We start from the raw sequence: 16,940 nt of genomic DNA on the forward strand, positions 1-16,940 counted from the left end.
TCCAAACTGACTGTGCCAGTTTCCACCAGTAGTACGCCAGGGTCCCAATTTCTCCATGTTCTTGCAAACACTCATATTCTATTTTTTTGATGGTAGCCATCCTAATGGGTGTAAGGTGGTATCACGTTGCAGTTTTGATTTGCATTTCCCTAATGATTGGTGAAGTTGAGCATTTTTTCATGTGCTTATTGGCCATTTGTATCTCTTCTTTGGACAAATATCTGTTCAAGTCTTTTGTTAATGTTGAATCAGGTTGTTTGGTTTTTTGTTATTTTTTTCTTTTTTTTTTGAATTTTTAAATTTAATTTTACTTATTTTTTTATACAGCATTTTCTTATTAGTCATCCATTTTATACACATCAGTGTATACATGTCAATCCCAATCTCCCAATTCATCACACCCCCACCCCCACCCCCAGCTGCTTTCCCTGCTTGGTGCCCATACGTTTGTTCTGTACATCTGTCTCTCAATTTCTGCCCTGAAATGAGTATTGGTACTCCAGCTTCCATTTGATTTCCGTTTTCATGGAGTATCTTTTTCCATCCCTCACTTTCAGTGTGTATGTGTCCCTAGGTCTGAAGTCAGTCTCTTGTAGACAGCATATATATGGGGCTTGTTTTTGTATCCATTCAGCAAGCCTCTGTCTTCTGGTGGGAGCATTTAATCCAATCACGTTTAAGGTAATTATCCATATGTATGTTCCTGTTACCCTTTTCTTAATTGTTTTTGGTTTTTTTTTGTAGGCCCTTTTCTTCTCTTGTGGTTCTCACTTAGAGAAGTTCCTTTAGCATTTGTTGTAGGGCTGGTCTGGTGGTGCTGAATTCTTTTAGCTTTTGCTTGTCTGTAAAGCTTTTGATTTCTCCATTGAATCTGAATGAGATCCTTGCTGGGTAGAGTAATCTTGGTTGTAGTTTCTTCCCTTTCATCACTTTAAGTATATCATGCCACTCCCTTCTGGCTTGTAGAATTTCTACTGAGAAATCAGCAGTTAACCTTATGGGAGTTACCTTGTATGTTATTTGTCATTTTTCCCTTTTTTCTTTCAATAATTTTCCTTTGTCTTTAATTTTTGCCAGTTTGATTACTATGTGTCTTGGCGTGTTTCTCCTTTGATTTATCCTATCTGGACTTTCTCTGCTTCGTGGACTTGGGTGGGTATTTCCTTTCACATGTTAGGGAAGTTTTCAACTATGATCTCTTCAAATATTTTCTCAAGTCCTTTCTGTCTCTCTTCTCCTGGGACCCCTGTAATGAGAATGTTGTTGCATTTAATGTTACCCCAGAGCCTGTCTTCATTTCTTTTCATTCTTTTTTCTTTATTCTGTTCCATGGCAGTGAATTCCACCATTCTGTCTTCCAGGTCACTTATCCATTCTTCTGCCTCAGTTATTCTGCTATTGATTCCTTCTAGTGTATTTTTCATTTCAGTTATTGTATTGTTCATCTCTCTCTGTTTGTTCTTTAATTCTTCTAGATTTTTGTTAAACATTTCTTGTATCTTCTAGATCTTTGCCTCCATTCTTTTTCCGAGGTCCTGGATCATCTTCACTATCATTATTCTGAATTCTTTTTCTGGAAGGTTGCCTTTCTCCACTTCATTTAGTTGTTTTTCTGGGGTTTCATCTTATTCCTTCATCTGGTACATAGTCCTGTGACTTTTCATTTTGTCTGTCTTTCTGTGAATGGTTTTTGTTCCACAGGCTGCAGAATTATAGTTCCTCTTGCTTCTGCTGTCTGCCCTCTGGTGGATGAGGCTATCTAAGAGATTTGTGGAAGTTTCCTGATGGGAGGGACTGTTGGTGGGTAGAGCTGGCTGTTGCTCTGGTGGGCAGAGCTCAGTAAAACTTTAATCCGCTTGTCTGCTAATGGGTGGGGCTGGGTCCCCTCTCTGTTGGATTTTTGGCCTTAGGCACCCAACACTGGAGCCTACCCGGGCTCTTTGTTGGGGCTAATGGGGACTCTGGGAGGGGTCACGCCAAGGAGTACTTCCCAGCACTTCTGCTGCCAGTTTCCTTGTCCTCACCATGAGACAGAGTGACCCCCTGCCTCTGCAGGAGACCCTCCAACAGTAGCAGGTAGCTTCCCATAATTATAGGGTGGAATAAATTTTTTCTTATGCATTCTTAAAGTAATTTTGTTGATGAAGTTCTTTTCCCAGGTAGTGATTTAAAACATTAATATGTTTATAGTTGTTTTTTATGCAGTACAATTATTTTAGTTTTATTTGACAATTCAAATTTTAGTTGGAGAGGAAACAGCAGACAAGTGGAAGATATATTTCTTCCATATACATAAGTTTAGTAACAAATAGATTTAGCATTTTAACAATTTTTCTAAAAATATTTTTTCATTTAATAATTTCTCAAGTATGTGAATCTTTAAATTTCAAAAAGACTATATTTATTAGAGTTGATTCATAGCAATCTTCTTCTAAAACAAATACATCAATTTTTAATAATAATTTTTTTAACTTGATATCAAGAAGTTTATTTTAAAAAATAGAATGGCATCCTGCCAAATCAGTCACATCACATCCACAGCCTGGTGAAGGGAGAATAATTCTAGTGGACCAAGTTTCATAACTGCAGTGTATGTGGAACATTTATTTTTATCAGTAGTTGTTATTTTACATCAGGACACTTGCTGACCAAAAAACAATGCTCGTTGCAATGAAACCATCACCTTGAAATTTCACCATATATAACTCAAACATTCCTGACAATTGGTTCTTAGCATATAAAGCACTTAAACAAACCATAGAGTCAACTATTAGTTTAATCATTTTTTAAGTACTCTGTTTAATAGAAAATACATTTTCATTTCTCAGTATATTTGTTTACTGAATATCTGTAAGGGTAATATTCTAGAGCTGTAAGTAGTATATTCAGTGTTTTGCTTCTCTTGAATAAGAGCTTGCAAAAATATAAATGGTCTGGTTTAAATGGTTAGAAATTAATAACTTCCTTTTTTTGTCATAGAATATAATTGATTTGTAAAATTTAGTGTGAATAAGGTTCAAAGAATAGCAGAGTGTAAGTTTCTGTTTAACATCTCTCTCATTTGTGGAGCAACAGGTGACCGCAGAGTTGGGACAGTGAGACGGCAGTGAGTACTGCCAGCAACAGCCCAGTTGTAAGAATTTTGGTGGCACCTGTCAGTGTGATGAGATTGCTCTATTTTGAAGGATGATCCTCCTCAGTGCCCTAGTTTTCCTATTAACCCGCTTACTACCATACTGCTCCTTGCCCTTCTCTTGGACTAACTGCTGTGTCTTGTCCTATCTTTGATACAGAATCTTAAATGCTTTCAGTGGCAGCTCTTATCAGTACCACAGGAGGGGAGCGCCTTAGAGAACTGAAGTACTGTTATATTTTTCCACCTTCCAGGATAAAAGCATGCTGTTTGGATAAGAGCTGAAAATGGTTCAAGGAAAGAGTCCTAGATAAAAATAGATAAATAAATGAAATAAAATGTGAATAAATCTTTTCAAATGGTTCATGAAACAATATGACATTATTTCATACGTCTTTAAGAAGTGAAGGGTTTGAAGAGTACACACATGCCAGGTGGTCTGAGGCAAAAATCCTCTTGCTTGTGAAATAAACATTTGTAGACAGGAATCTTTTTTTTTTTTTTTTAATATGATGTTTGGGAACATAATGGGAACTCTTAAACCTAGTGTACATCAAAGTTGGAATATATTAACATTTGATATAAAACGTCGCCATCTGTTCTCCTGTTCTTTACTGAATTCAGAAAAGACCAGTAGTCCAACAACACAATGACCTGTGTTTATAAGAAAGTATCACTTTTTGAGCAAAACACATAATATTAAGATTGATTGATTTAAAAGGATATTTTAAGGCCAGAAATCTGAATTAAATAGAACCATAATTAAGTTATTCTTAGCTGTCAACAGGTAGCTTAATGTAGTTTCTTACAACAGATTTAAACTTTTATTTTGGAATCAATTTCCACTGTTTAAAACAGACATTGGCAAACTATGTCCCACTTCTTGTTTTTGAAAATAAGTTTTATTCTAACATAACTATGCCCATTCATTTACTTAATATCTATGGCTACTTTCATGATACAAATGAGTTGAGTAGTCATAACAGAGACCATATGTCCAAAAAAATACTTACTCTCTGGCCTCTACAGAAAGGTTTGAGACTCTTGTCTAAATCATAAAACCGCACTTGTTGAAGCTTAAATTTATTATAGTCTAAAAAAAAATAAGTATTATAAGACTTATGTTCAATATTTTCTACTTAGAAAATTTTCAGATAAATCAGTAATGTACCAAAGTGAGGGTTTTTTAAAAAAATTAATTAATTAATTTTTGGCTGCGTTGGGTCCTCGTTTCTGCTCGCTGGTTTTCTCTAGTTGCAGCAAGCAGGGGCTATTCTTCGTTGCGATGCATCGGCTTCTCACTGCGGTGGCTTCTCATTGCGGAGAACGGGCTCTAGGCATGCGGGCTTCAGTAGTTGTGGCATGTGGTCTCAGTAGTTGTGCTTGTGAGCTATAGAGCGCAGGCTCAGTAGTTGTGGTGCATGGGCTTTGTTGCTCCACAGCATGTGGGATCTTCCTGAAACAGGGATCGAACCCATGTTCCCTGCATTGGCAGGCGGATTCTTAACCACTGTGCCACCAGGGAAGCCCCCCAAAGTGAGTTTTGTGGAAAGCCTATGGGTATGTTTAAAAGAAAGAAAAACAAAAGGGATCCTATAGTTGAATGGGATACTCTCTTTTCCCCTACTTGAGAATCTGTCAGATGATGAGGATCTGAGAAATCATTCAATAAATTAACGACTTTAACTTTTTAAATCTAATATTACCCAAATTTCTTTGACTTCCCCTTCTCCCCACTATAAACCAGTTTTTAATATTTTTGCAGGACAATAGTGGTCTGCAGAAGAAAGTGCTAAAAATGCTAACCTAAAAAAATATGTACTTCTAAAACGTGAAAACATATAGGTCAGAATAGCTCAACTGAATTTATAGAATCATAGATTGTAGATTTAAAAGAGCCGTATAGTTTATTTGATCGAATTCCCAATCTTAGCAGATTACAGAAAAATAAAATTGATAATTCCAATATGCTAATCTTATTTTACTACATAAGAGATGGCTAATCATGACTACCTTCAAGTTAACAAAATGCACTTAGTGAATTGTGTATATATGTTGGCTTCACTCACTGTAGTTAAAGCATCATTATGCCATAAGTGCTGAAACAATTGTGGTTTTACATATTGCATTAAATCAGTTAGTGCTATAATTAATTTTAATAGGATGTTTTTAAGTCCCTAACTAGATTACTTTATAACTAAGTACTGAATGCACCCTCTACATGTTTTGTTATTTTAGAGGTACTGTAAGTTTAATTATGCAGATAATCCAAGTAGATTTTTATTTTGCCTCTGGGTTATCACTTTCATTTTAATGGCTTGAATGCTTCTTATCACTATTTGTGAATGGGATTAATTAAATCTAGAATGATGCTTTTAATACTGTGTGATGGAATAAATTTAGTAAGAGGGTTGACATCCATGTGTTGGTCAAAATTATTATTGAATCCGTTAGACCCTGAGAAGTATAAACTCAGAAAGACAAAATTTACTTCCATTTAGCATTTTACTGTAAATGTAGTCATTCTTTTATGGATTGCCAGTTGATTCTAAAATTTAAAAAAAATATTTTTCACGTTCATTCTTCTATTAAACAAATCCTTGTTGAGAACTTACTATGTATCCTATTAGAATATAAATTCCACAAAGCAGAAATCTTGATTTGTTTATGCTGTGTCCTTATTGCTTGGCATATAGTAGCTACTCAAAACTATGTATTGAATGAATGAATGGTTTTAAATACTGAAGATTCAGCAGCATAACATGAAACAATCTCAGTACTCAAATTGCTTAAAGGCATTTGTAGCACCATGTAGAAAATACACAATAGAGATAAATATAGAGGCTATGAGTCACTTAGGAAGAGACTAACCCACTTTTTAGGAAAGGGGCCAGGGAAGGCTACCTTGCAACTACTAATTTACTTTCTGATTCTATGGATTTCTCTATTCTGGGCATTTCATATAAATGGAATAGTGCAATACAATATAATGCATGTATAAATAGAATAATATCAATACAATATGTTGTCTTTTGTGACTGGTTTCTTTCACTTAGTATAATATTCTCAAGCTTCATTGTTACATGTGGTAGCATGTATCAGTATTTTATTCCTTTTTATTGCCAAATAATTTCCCATTATGTGGACATCCCATATTTGGTTTACCCATTCATTAATTGATAGACTTTTTTCCTGCTTTTTGGCTATTATGAATAATACTAATATTAACATTTATGTACAGGTCTTTTTGTGTGTGGATACATGCTTTGAATTCTCTTGGATATATAACCAGGAGTGGAATTGCTAGATCATATGAAAACAATTTTATGTTTGAACTTTTTGAAGAACATTCAAACTGTTTTCCAAACTGGCTGTGCAATTTTACATTGCCACCAGCAGTATACGATGATTCCAATTTCTCCAGGCCAACACTTGTTATTATTGATCTTTCTTATTATAGTCTTCTAAGGTTATTATTTTTTAATGGAAAATGGCTTTCAATTTGTGGAATTTTAAATACCAGCAGCCCTGGGAGAGGTATTTGTAAGAAGCTATGGTTAATTATGTAAATATTATCTTCTCTTGGGGGTGGTTTCAGAAAATATGGACTTCTTTTTTTTTTTTTTAATTAGAAGACTGTACATTTGACAGTAGCCTTTCACTATAAGTAGCTCTCCAAAGATTTATATAACTGAGTTAAGGAATCACTATTATAAGTAAATCATCTTAGAATTAAAAGTTTTAACATTAATTTATTCAGAAGATCACATTCGAATTAATATTTCCTATGTTTTGGATCAAATTTTATGTGCTATTAAATGTTTTATTTTTTATACGTATGCTCTGATTTATTCCATCAGTATTCTCCCTAAGTAGATTAACCCTCTTTTAAAGGCAGCAGTTCTGTTTTATATGTTCCTGAGAGCTGTGAATGGTCTGGAGCTGTGAAGGGTCTGGGATTCTACCTTACTTTCCAGCTAACAAATAAGCCTGCCACAGTTTCATGGTTGCTGGCAGAAGACACAGGCCGCCTCAGTCAGAGACAAAGAACTCTATTACTTACCACAATAGCAATAGCCAGAATATCAGCATTTTCCTTTGCCTCTTCCCCAGTCTCCAGTTTGTTCAGGGTGACATGAAGAGGGACAAGTGACATCAGCACATACAATGCATTATGTCACCCAAGAGGAACATTAAACTTGAGAGAAAGATACTGTTTCTGTTTTCCATGTCTGTTTACTATATAAAACATTCTTGAAATGATAGCGCAGAACAAAGGCAGTCAGTGCTTCTGCTTACAAGATATACAGAAGTGTGAGACCCATGAAGAATTGACTTCCAATAGTTCTTTTCAACTATAATGTAGCTCTCAAAGTGTTTTGTACCTAGGAAGTTATAAGTTTGTTGACTTAATTTTGTTTTGCCATGCAGCATATATCAAGCGATGAATTTGTGAAATAAATATTTATTTTCTGTAAAATCTTCTGATTAGACCAAATGCTTCCCTTTTTATAACAGTAATGATTTTGTCGAGTTAAACTTTAACTTCTCTGCGATCATTGCCAAAAGAAAACTAGGTTATCTTTTGTAATGCATAAAAAATAATGTATATGTGTAATAAGTAGATGTGCTACTTTAAGAGATTATCAACTGAAATAATACAAAATCAAACAAGTTAATTTTTAATTAATTGCAATAAACTGGAGTGCTTAACATGAAGCTCCTCTCAACTAAATCCATTACTATCATTTAAAAAATTTATTTTATATTAATGTAAAAATACCAAGGGTAATAACCTGAAAGTAGTTGAGCTGGAGGAGTGAAGAGAAACCATCAACACCCTTGTTCAGACTCCCATAATTCACTTGGTGTTAACCACCTCCCCACTGAGGGAAGCTATAATCCATAGAGTGCTTATTTTCTTTCCCCTTTATTTATTTATTTTCCCTACTGACATTTATTACTTTAATGATACTTAGGTGCTGTAGAATAAATGCCTCTGTTTCAGACATATAGAAAATCCAATAATCTATCACTTTGATAAACCATTCCATTAGTAGGGAATAACTACAAATATTCTATCTGCAAGTACTTTATATCATTCTGGAAATACAATCAAGAGGCAATGCTTTAAGGCTACACATTAAGGCTACCTTGGTTATTTAAATGTGTATAAGCAACAAGGGCACTTTTGCAAAAGGTAGTATAAATTAAACAGTATCTCCATCTTAGGAAAAGAAAAGCTATTACAAGCCAACTACACATTCAAACTGGCATCTTACAACTTATTGCTATTATTCTCATGCAGGGTAGATTATTGCTCACAACCACACATTTCAGAACACCAAGCAATTTTCATATTTTTGTTACCTTTTAAGCAGGGTGACATCAGAATAAAAACTTTTAAAATTAAACTTTTCTTTTCTGTTAAAAGTGAAATTTATTACAATACAGTAAGTGCAAGTGTTATTAAAAATGCTTGTTAAAATTATAGTGTCTATATAATTTTTCTAATATAAATATTGGAAATAACAACTTTAACAGTTCTACACATACATAGTACACTGAAAACATAAAATCATGCACAAGGCTAAAATATCACTTTGCACATTATCCTTTTAGGTATTACTCTTGTCTTCTGGTCCCAGCATCATTACAGAATATGAAGGAGTTACAAACTTCAAGGTTTCAGTGTTTTCAATGTATGTCAGTTATCACACATTAACAATGCTTTAAAATCATTGCTTATATTCTACACGTGGTTCTAGTTCCCATATTTCCCTTTCTCGATAGGTCTTGGACAAAAAGTTGATCTAGAAAACCTATGATTACAGGACCCAGCATGACATGAATTCTCAATGACTCATTTAAAAGTGGCATAAAGTGGCATATATATATATATATATATTTTAAGTCCTACAGGGCCTGAAAGACAATAAGTATATTGCATGTAAATAAGATAAAGCAGCTCACCCTCTGCTTGCTTACTTGGCTCCACGTCTCTATAGGAAGGAGAAGCTGAGCCATGAAGAAGTTAGGGCAAATCGGAACTGCTGGGAGTGTGTGTGTTTGGGGGGCTGGAGGGGCTGGTGAGGGTGTGTAGGGAGCAGCATAGGGAAGGAGCTGGGGAGAAATGTCATATTATGAAGGGAAATTAAACAGCGTTACTTATCCATTCTTCCCCATCCTGCTAAAGCAGGGGCCAGTTCCAGCCCAGCCTCCCTCCCCTGCCTCCCAGTGGGGGATTTGTCCCCCCAGCATTGTGAAGGCAGCCACTGCCTTTCAGACAATGTGAAGCCATAGCTGTTCCCTACTGAGAATACTTCACAAATTTGAGGAACAGGCTATAAATTATAGGTTTGGACGTTTCACAAATACCAAGGATAGTCTGAAGTAGGCCTCAACATGAGGGGCAGGGGAAACAGTTTTTACAAGCAGCTAATGCCCAGAGAGGCTAAGGCGTTCAGCCAAGGGGAAGGCAATGCTTCTTCCTTCATGACAGCACTTCTCAGGCTTTAACGTGCATGCAATTCACTTGGGATCTCATCAGAATGTATTAGGTTGAGGGTGGGGCCTCAGACTCTGCATTTGTAATAAGCTCCTATGGACCACGCTTCGAGATGCTGATGCTCTTGGTCTATGGACCACACTTGGAGAAGCAAGAGTCTGCAACATAAAGAGGGAGCCGCCTCTGTGTCTCTGGACCACAGGTATATCTTGGAAGTCCTGGGCAGAGCTGAGACAGCCCCAGTGCTATGTACCCACTCAAGCACATCCCCAGGGAAAAGGTGGAGATGCAGCACACTGAGTGAGCAACTGTCTACAAGACTGTGTTAACATATTTTCTGAGAGCACCAGGACTCTATGAACAGCTAAACAAATAACATAATTCAACTTGAGTAAATGGAGAGATCTACTGGCTGGGAATAAAACTAACCTTTTCCCCATGTAGTCCTCCTTGAAGTGAACATGATTACACAGGTATAAAAAAACAGCATTTTAAATTTCATAGCAAAAGGCCACATGTGCACACATATACATACAGTATGAATTCTAAGAAATTAAATGCATTTTTTCAGAATAAAGCACGTGCTACCACTGCTCCCAGCTAAAATCATCTCCTCTTCCAAATATAAGGAAAAAAACCTTGAATTGTAAGGAAAACCACTGCATTGCCTGCCAGCACCAGGCCACAGGCTCCCCATTTGATCACAGGCACCTGAGCAAGAATAACAGGAAATCCAAAGGCAGAAACAACCCTTCTGGTAGTGAAAAAATAAGTCCGTTCCCGACAGGCACTACTTGTTGCATCGGCGTCATATGTTGCTCGTTTGGCAATAAAATAGGGGATGGGAGAGATGACGTGGAATATCAGGGCAAACAAGGGTCAGTAAACACCGTAATCCTCTAAGGCACATCCCAGCATAAGTCAGCCCGATAGCCCCAGTGAAGGATAATGCCACAAGAGCTTTAACGCCCGCCGTGTCTCCTGAGCTGGGGCCGCGGCTGCTTCCGGCTTCTTGCTATGGCCCCGCCCTTCTTTCCCCTTTAACTTATCCATTGTCCAACCTTGATTCCCCTCTCCCATACTTAGGTAATTAATTTTTTGGTTACCTAAATGCAGACAGTCACTAATATTTCTTCTTATTTGTTTCATGTGGTTTAGTACATTGCCCTTAGTAATACTGTGCTACCTGTCTCGAGAATTCAACATATTACCTTTCTTTCAATAATTCTTTCATTCATAGTAATCTTTGAAAATCTTTATTCCACCAACTTTAAATATACTTTTGTTCTATGAAGCTTAATAGTGGTTTCATTAGAACAAAGTTTTCTGCATTTATTGGTTTTCTTATTTTGAAAATGAAAATATTTCTATATAGTTCTGAGTTTACTGTTATATCTCAAATGTTTCATTCTGCTTTAGAATTCAGTTAAAGACTTCTGATTTTAGCTTTAGACAAACATATTCTTCCTAGTGTCTTGTAGGAAATATTTTTTCTCTTCCCTGGAGCTAGTGTTTGATGTCACAGAGTATGCCCCTGACAAACAAGGCCTGTTCTTTGACCTGACCTCTATGGTCAGAATTGCCCTTCTTCCATCCTTCTGTTTTCCAAAGGGTTAACTTTTGGTTTCCAGACTAAGACTTAATACATTTAGTTAAAATAGGAAAGATTTATTCAGTTATTGTCTAGAAAAATGTAAAAAGGTGAGCATTCATTTGCTTATATTACCCCTCACCCTGGACATTAGCAATGACATCTCCATCAAAAACAAAATAGATTCATTCAAGCAAGAAAAAATAAAAATCTTCACTTGAGTCATTTAAGTGAAGGTTTAAACGTTTCTTGTATCAATGAGATAATATTTCAATTCTCCATTTAACTTACAGAGGTAAAGGGGAAAAAAAGAGGGGTGAGGATTGTGGATGCAGTGTCTATTCCTTCTTGGATCTAAATATTGACTCTGCCAAGTGTGGTCTTTTCCAGGAATTAGATAACTAAAAAAATAAAATAAAATTCCAGTGAAACGAATCCAGCCCAATATCTTTAATTCAATGTAAACATACCTTATATAGCCTAATAGTTTCTACTAACACACTATCTTTAATCCTAGTAATTTATATTTTTATAGTTTCTGTATCATGCCTAAAATGTTGCTTACTCTAATTAGCTTATGGTCAACAGTATCTTTAATTAGAAATATTGGTAATCTGTCCCCTGCAGCATTTCATTTAGTGTGTTTCATTTTAGTGGTTCCAGGATGATTATTGTAATGAACAGAGTGATAAAAAGTACCATTAAGCAGAAATGAAATAGAATACCCATCAGGGCAAAAAGGGTTGTGGGTTTGTGTGTTAGTAAAAGAATGATCTGTACTTCGAATACAGTATTAAAACTGTCAATAAGTTGGCATTGAGTGTACCTTTGAAATTCTATCAGTAGCAAATATCTGATATTGTGATTTGTTTCTAACAATTAGAGGTAGAGTGTAGGATGAAGGACACAGAGTTAAACTAAAAAATGGCCAATTCATTGAAAAACAGTTCGGATAGCACCAATTATATTGTTGAAACTGACTAAAGTTGATATGAATAATGTAAAAAAGTTATGTGAGAAAATCACCAGCAGACTTGTGTGTCTATCATGAAATTCATTGTTAGGGATGGTGGGAGAAATCAGTCTTATGTTTATGCCTGGTATTCTTGTCAAGTGCATATATTAAAGTGAATGGTGTTTATTTGACATCTTTATATTTTATTTAATGATGATGTTTTCCTTAGAGATCTTTATTTTCTGAAACAATTTTAAGAATTTGTTTTATAACTAAATGCAACAGATTTTTGTATTTCATGGCATTAACAGATGCATACCTACTGGGACTTCAAGTCTAGATTACATAACATCTAGCAATGTCTATGACTAAGTCTTATTTGTCATCAGAAAAACATCTTCCAACTTGGGTAGAAGATACATTTGAGGTTCTGTAAGTTTTTAGATATAAAGTCATGCATATTAGAAAAATATATCCAAAGGAAGGTGGCTAACTACTGCCTCTAATATCAGGTAGATATGTGGAATGTTTGCACAAATAAAATCAACTAGATTCTCAGTTCTCAATGTCTTCATCAAACTCTTGTTGATCAACCCAGGTATTGCATTGATTCTTGACTTTTGGGAGATTATGGTTTCCTTTCAAAATTTGCTTAAAATTATACGGAGTCCCTCTAGAAAAATGTGCGTGCACATAGATAAATTCAGAAGGATGGTGGATCTCCTGGAGCCATTCACAGATCCCCTAGGGATTTCAGGAACCCAAGGTTAAACAGGGCATAAGTATAATATTAAGCATCATTCAGCCTTTCTAACAAGGCTAGATATTCCCAAGTGTAAGTGTTAGTAATAATCTATTCCTTATAAAGTTGTGAGTATTCTGCATGGTAAATCACACAAAGGGTTTGGCATAGATGTTGGCACATAGTAAGAAGACAAAACATTGTAGATCTTTGGAAATAAAACTTAGTGGGACTATATTATTCCACTTTATTGCCCATTTATTAGTACTATTAGCTTTCTAAAAACTGGGGAATGTCTGCTTTTTTTTGTGTGTGTGGTTCGCGGACCTCCCACTGTCGTGGCCTCTCCCGTTGCGGAGCACAGGCTCCGGACGCGCAGGCTCAGCGGCCGTGGCTCACGGGCCCAGCCGCTCCGCGGCATGTGGGATCCTCCCGGACCTGGGCACAAACCCGCATCCCCTGCATCGGTAGGCGGACTCCCAACCACTGCACCACCAGGGAAGCCCAATGTCTGCTTTTTAACACAAACTATACGTTCAGTGTATTGGTCAAATCTTCTAGAATTTTAATTTTATTCTTTTATTATCTTTTTCAACCGAAGGTATAGTCTTGGTTTATTTATTTATTTTTATTCTAAGATAACTAAATTTGAATGAGTTTCACATATTCAAAAGTGAAATAATCCTTGAATGCATAGTGATTCTAAAATATAAATCTGTTGGGGACCATCAGAGGTTGCTAGAGAACCAACTCATCAGTCTGAATATGGGTAAATAGAAGAAATACTTAAGCATTTAACCTAACTTTCCTATAAAACATTGTGCCACAGGAACACTTTTTCTTTGTAGAAGTATTCTAGCTAATACATGAAGAAAGAATGACAGAATTAAAATATTACGATTTTGTAATCCCCCAATGAGATAATGAATCTAGGCACTAAGCAACAGTGGACATTAATAAGAGTGAGAGGAAAAGAGGAATAGAGAGAAACAGACGTTATGTGCCTCATGATGGAATTCTACATCTGTGAAGTGTACTTGTAGAAACTCTGAATCTAACCCGATCAGGACTCTGGATTTAACTATCAGGTTACAGAAGCAAGTATTTTAAATGATACCATGAGGATGGAAGCAGCAAGATCCATACTGTGAAAAGCTCTACAAAACAAATGACCAGATTCTTCAAAAATAAATCATAGGGAATTAAGAGAGGGAGGGCTACCTATAAGATGAAAGAGACAAATGATCTATCAGCCCAATGCAATGTGTGGGCCTAACTGGACTCCATGATTCTGACTGAATCAAAATAACAGTTAAGAAAAAAACAAATTGCTATTAGGGATAATCTTAAATTTTTCATAGTGGCATAATAGTATTACAGATATAATATAGAAAAAGTCTTTCTATTTAATGATACATACCATGAAATATTTAAACTGAAGTAAAAGAATATGTGGGATTTACTTCAAAATAATCCTGTTAGGTGGGGTGTAGATGAAAAAGAGGACACCCCCAAACTGGTGAGTTTTTAAAGCTGGGCGATGGCTGCCTGGAGTTTTATTGTCCTGTTCTTTTTACCTGTTTATACATTGACATTTTCCATGGTAAAATTTTTATAAGAATTTTACAAAGTTTTTTACAAACTTTATTTTACAAAGAATTTTACAAACTTTATTTTACAAAGTTTCACACCTGTCATAGGGTCAGTAAAGTTTTCTATGGCATATTGAAGCTACATGTTCATATCTATTAAGATCCATTTACAAGGTATGATATAGCTATGGAATTGTATTACTTTGCGAATGACTACCAAAGCTGGTTTAGTGACTGTTTTTTTTTAATTCAGAAGATTATGTTAACCTGTTTTATGGAGGAGTTGCTTATGTATCTTTTATGCCATTTAATATTATATAAATAATCATAAGGAACTCTCTATTTAAAGAAATTATAGTAAATAAATTCTACATAATAGATAATAACATATTTGCATTATAGATATAAACTATCTTATGTCATTTATGGCTGAAGTCAGAAATGAATACAGAATATAAATATGTGTATGATTTCAAAAAGGAATCTAGTATTGAGGATTTATTTACGTTTTAAGGTAGATAAAGCAAGAATCAAATTTACTAGCAAATTAAGGTAATTTGAGTGACATTTATCAGTAACATCTTTTTTTCCTTTTTGTGTTTTCTTTTTCTTATGCTTTTGAATAAAAGTTGATTTGGGGGGCCTTCATTTATACTAATGTGATCTATTTGTACACATCAATGTTTTCTCTTAATAGACTCAAAAGTAAGATTATGAAATAGGAGCTTAGAGCTTGACAGATTAATCAGATGAGTGAATGGTCATTCAGTGACCACAGTCAAAATGTCCTCCTGGTTATGAAGATATGTGACTTGGTGTGACACTAGATTCTGTTCTTGGCCATGGTCTGTTCAACAATGACCCAGATGAAGCCTGAGAGGCTCATTTGTTTTTTCCTTTTACATAATGAGAAAAAGGAACACTGCATTTCCTGCTTATGTTTAATTTCCTATGGAAAATAAACCTGATGATAACAATGATGTTTCATTGTACAAACAAATTGGTAGGGACTATAATTTAGCAGTGGGAGTATGAATAATTCCTATTAATCGGCAATGCATGATTTAAAACTTTATTTTTGTACAAAGTGTAAGGCTGAAGGATACATCTCCACTCACACTTTTGTTAATGGAAGAACCAAAGAAACAAAACCTAGCTTATAATGATGCAGTTAAATTAATCAAGGAAACAAAGCATCTTCCCAGATTGAGGGTACTCTTCAAATTTTCTAATATAAAATTCCAGGACAACTGCTCAAATGAATACAAAATCAATGTCTTCAGTAAAATTAGGAGAGTTGAGGACACCAACAAAGGCCTTTTACCAACTCACATTCAAAACATAAAATTATCATTATAGTAACTAAGAGAATACAAAGAATAGGACTATTTGCCATTTATAGTAAAAAGAAGAATGCAGTCGGTGATATCATGGAGAGAATTCCTTAGTCAGAGACAAGCTCTCAGAGAGCATAAATACAGCCACAGTGCACTCAGGCAGGAGAGGAAAAAGTGACTGCATTGCTCAGCTACTACCAAAATACATAGGTGCTGAGGAGGAAGAAATTTTTTCTCTTCTTTTATAAGCCTTTCTAGCTTGTCTAAGAATTAAATTGATATGAGACAGATTAACAGGAGAAAATCAAACAGTTGATAATAGCATATATACATGGGAGACCCAGGAAAACTGAGTAAATCGATAAAATGGCCAAAATCCTCACCTTAAATACCATTTTCAGCTAAAGACAAAAGAAGATGCTGGGGGTAGTGGTTTGGAACTTCAGAGAGGGGAGGAAGGCAATTCACATGGAGACAGAAACACAAATATTTGGTAAACAAATGTTCGCTGGACCCTGCGTAGACACTGGGACACAGAGTGGACCCTGATCTGTAGGCCCTGCCAAGTTTCCCCTACCACTCCTAGCCCTGATGATTTGCAGATACCTCTGGTGAGAGCTCTATTCCAGGAACAAGCCATTTATCTAAATTTTCTCAGGCAATTAAGGGGGTAATAAGACAAACTTCCCGAGCCTTCTGTTTCTTAAGAATAATCACCCTAAATTAATCCTTATGCCAAAGAGGTATATTTTGGGGTGGCAAATTTTGCTTGCCTACATAAGCAAAGAGTAAGAATATCTGATTAGGGCTTCCCTGGTGGCGTAGTGGTTGAGAGTCCGCCTGCCGATGCAGGGGACCACGGGTTCGTGCCCCGGTCCGGGAAGATCCCACATGTCGCGGAGCGGCTGGGCCCGTGAGCCATGGCCACTGAGCCTGCGCGTCCGGAGCTTGTGCTCCGCAACGGGAGAGGCCACAACAGTGAGAGGCCTGCGTACCACAAAAAAAAAAAAAAAAAAAAAGAATATCTGATTAATTAAAAGAGCCTTGAGGCAAGAAGCAGCCAAGACAATATGAACCACACA

General features: G+C 35.9%; 1 protein-coding gene and 1 pseudogene across 1 annotated transcript in view; one reads left to right on the forward strand and one right to left on the reverse strand.

The window, feature by feature from the left end:
- NAALADL2 (N-acetylated alpha-linked acidic dipeptidase like 2) overlaps nucleotides 1-16,940 on the forward strand; it is a 1,062,845-nt gene that overhangs the window by 556,995 nt on the left and 488,910 nt on the right. The gene's annotated exons all lie outside the window — the stretch shown is intronic.
- The window catches only part of LOC101320309 (leptin receptor gene-related protein pseudogene), a 67,611-nt pseudogene continuing 60,896 nt past the window's right edge, over nucleotides 10,226-16,940 (reverse strand).

This window comes from Tursiops truncatus, chromosome 4 (assembly GCF_011762595.2).
Source record: "Tursiops truncatus isolate mTurTru1 chromosome 4, mTurTru1.mat.Y, whole genome shotgun sequence".
Lineage (NCBI taxonomy): Eukaryota > Metazoa > Chordata > Mammalia > Artiodactyla > Delphinidae > Tursiops > Tursiops truncatus.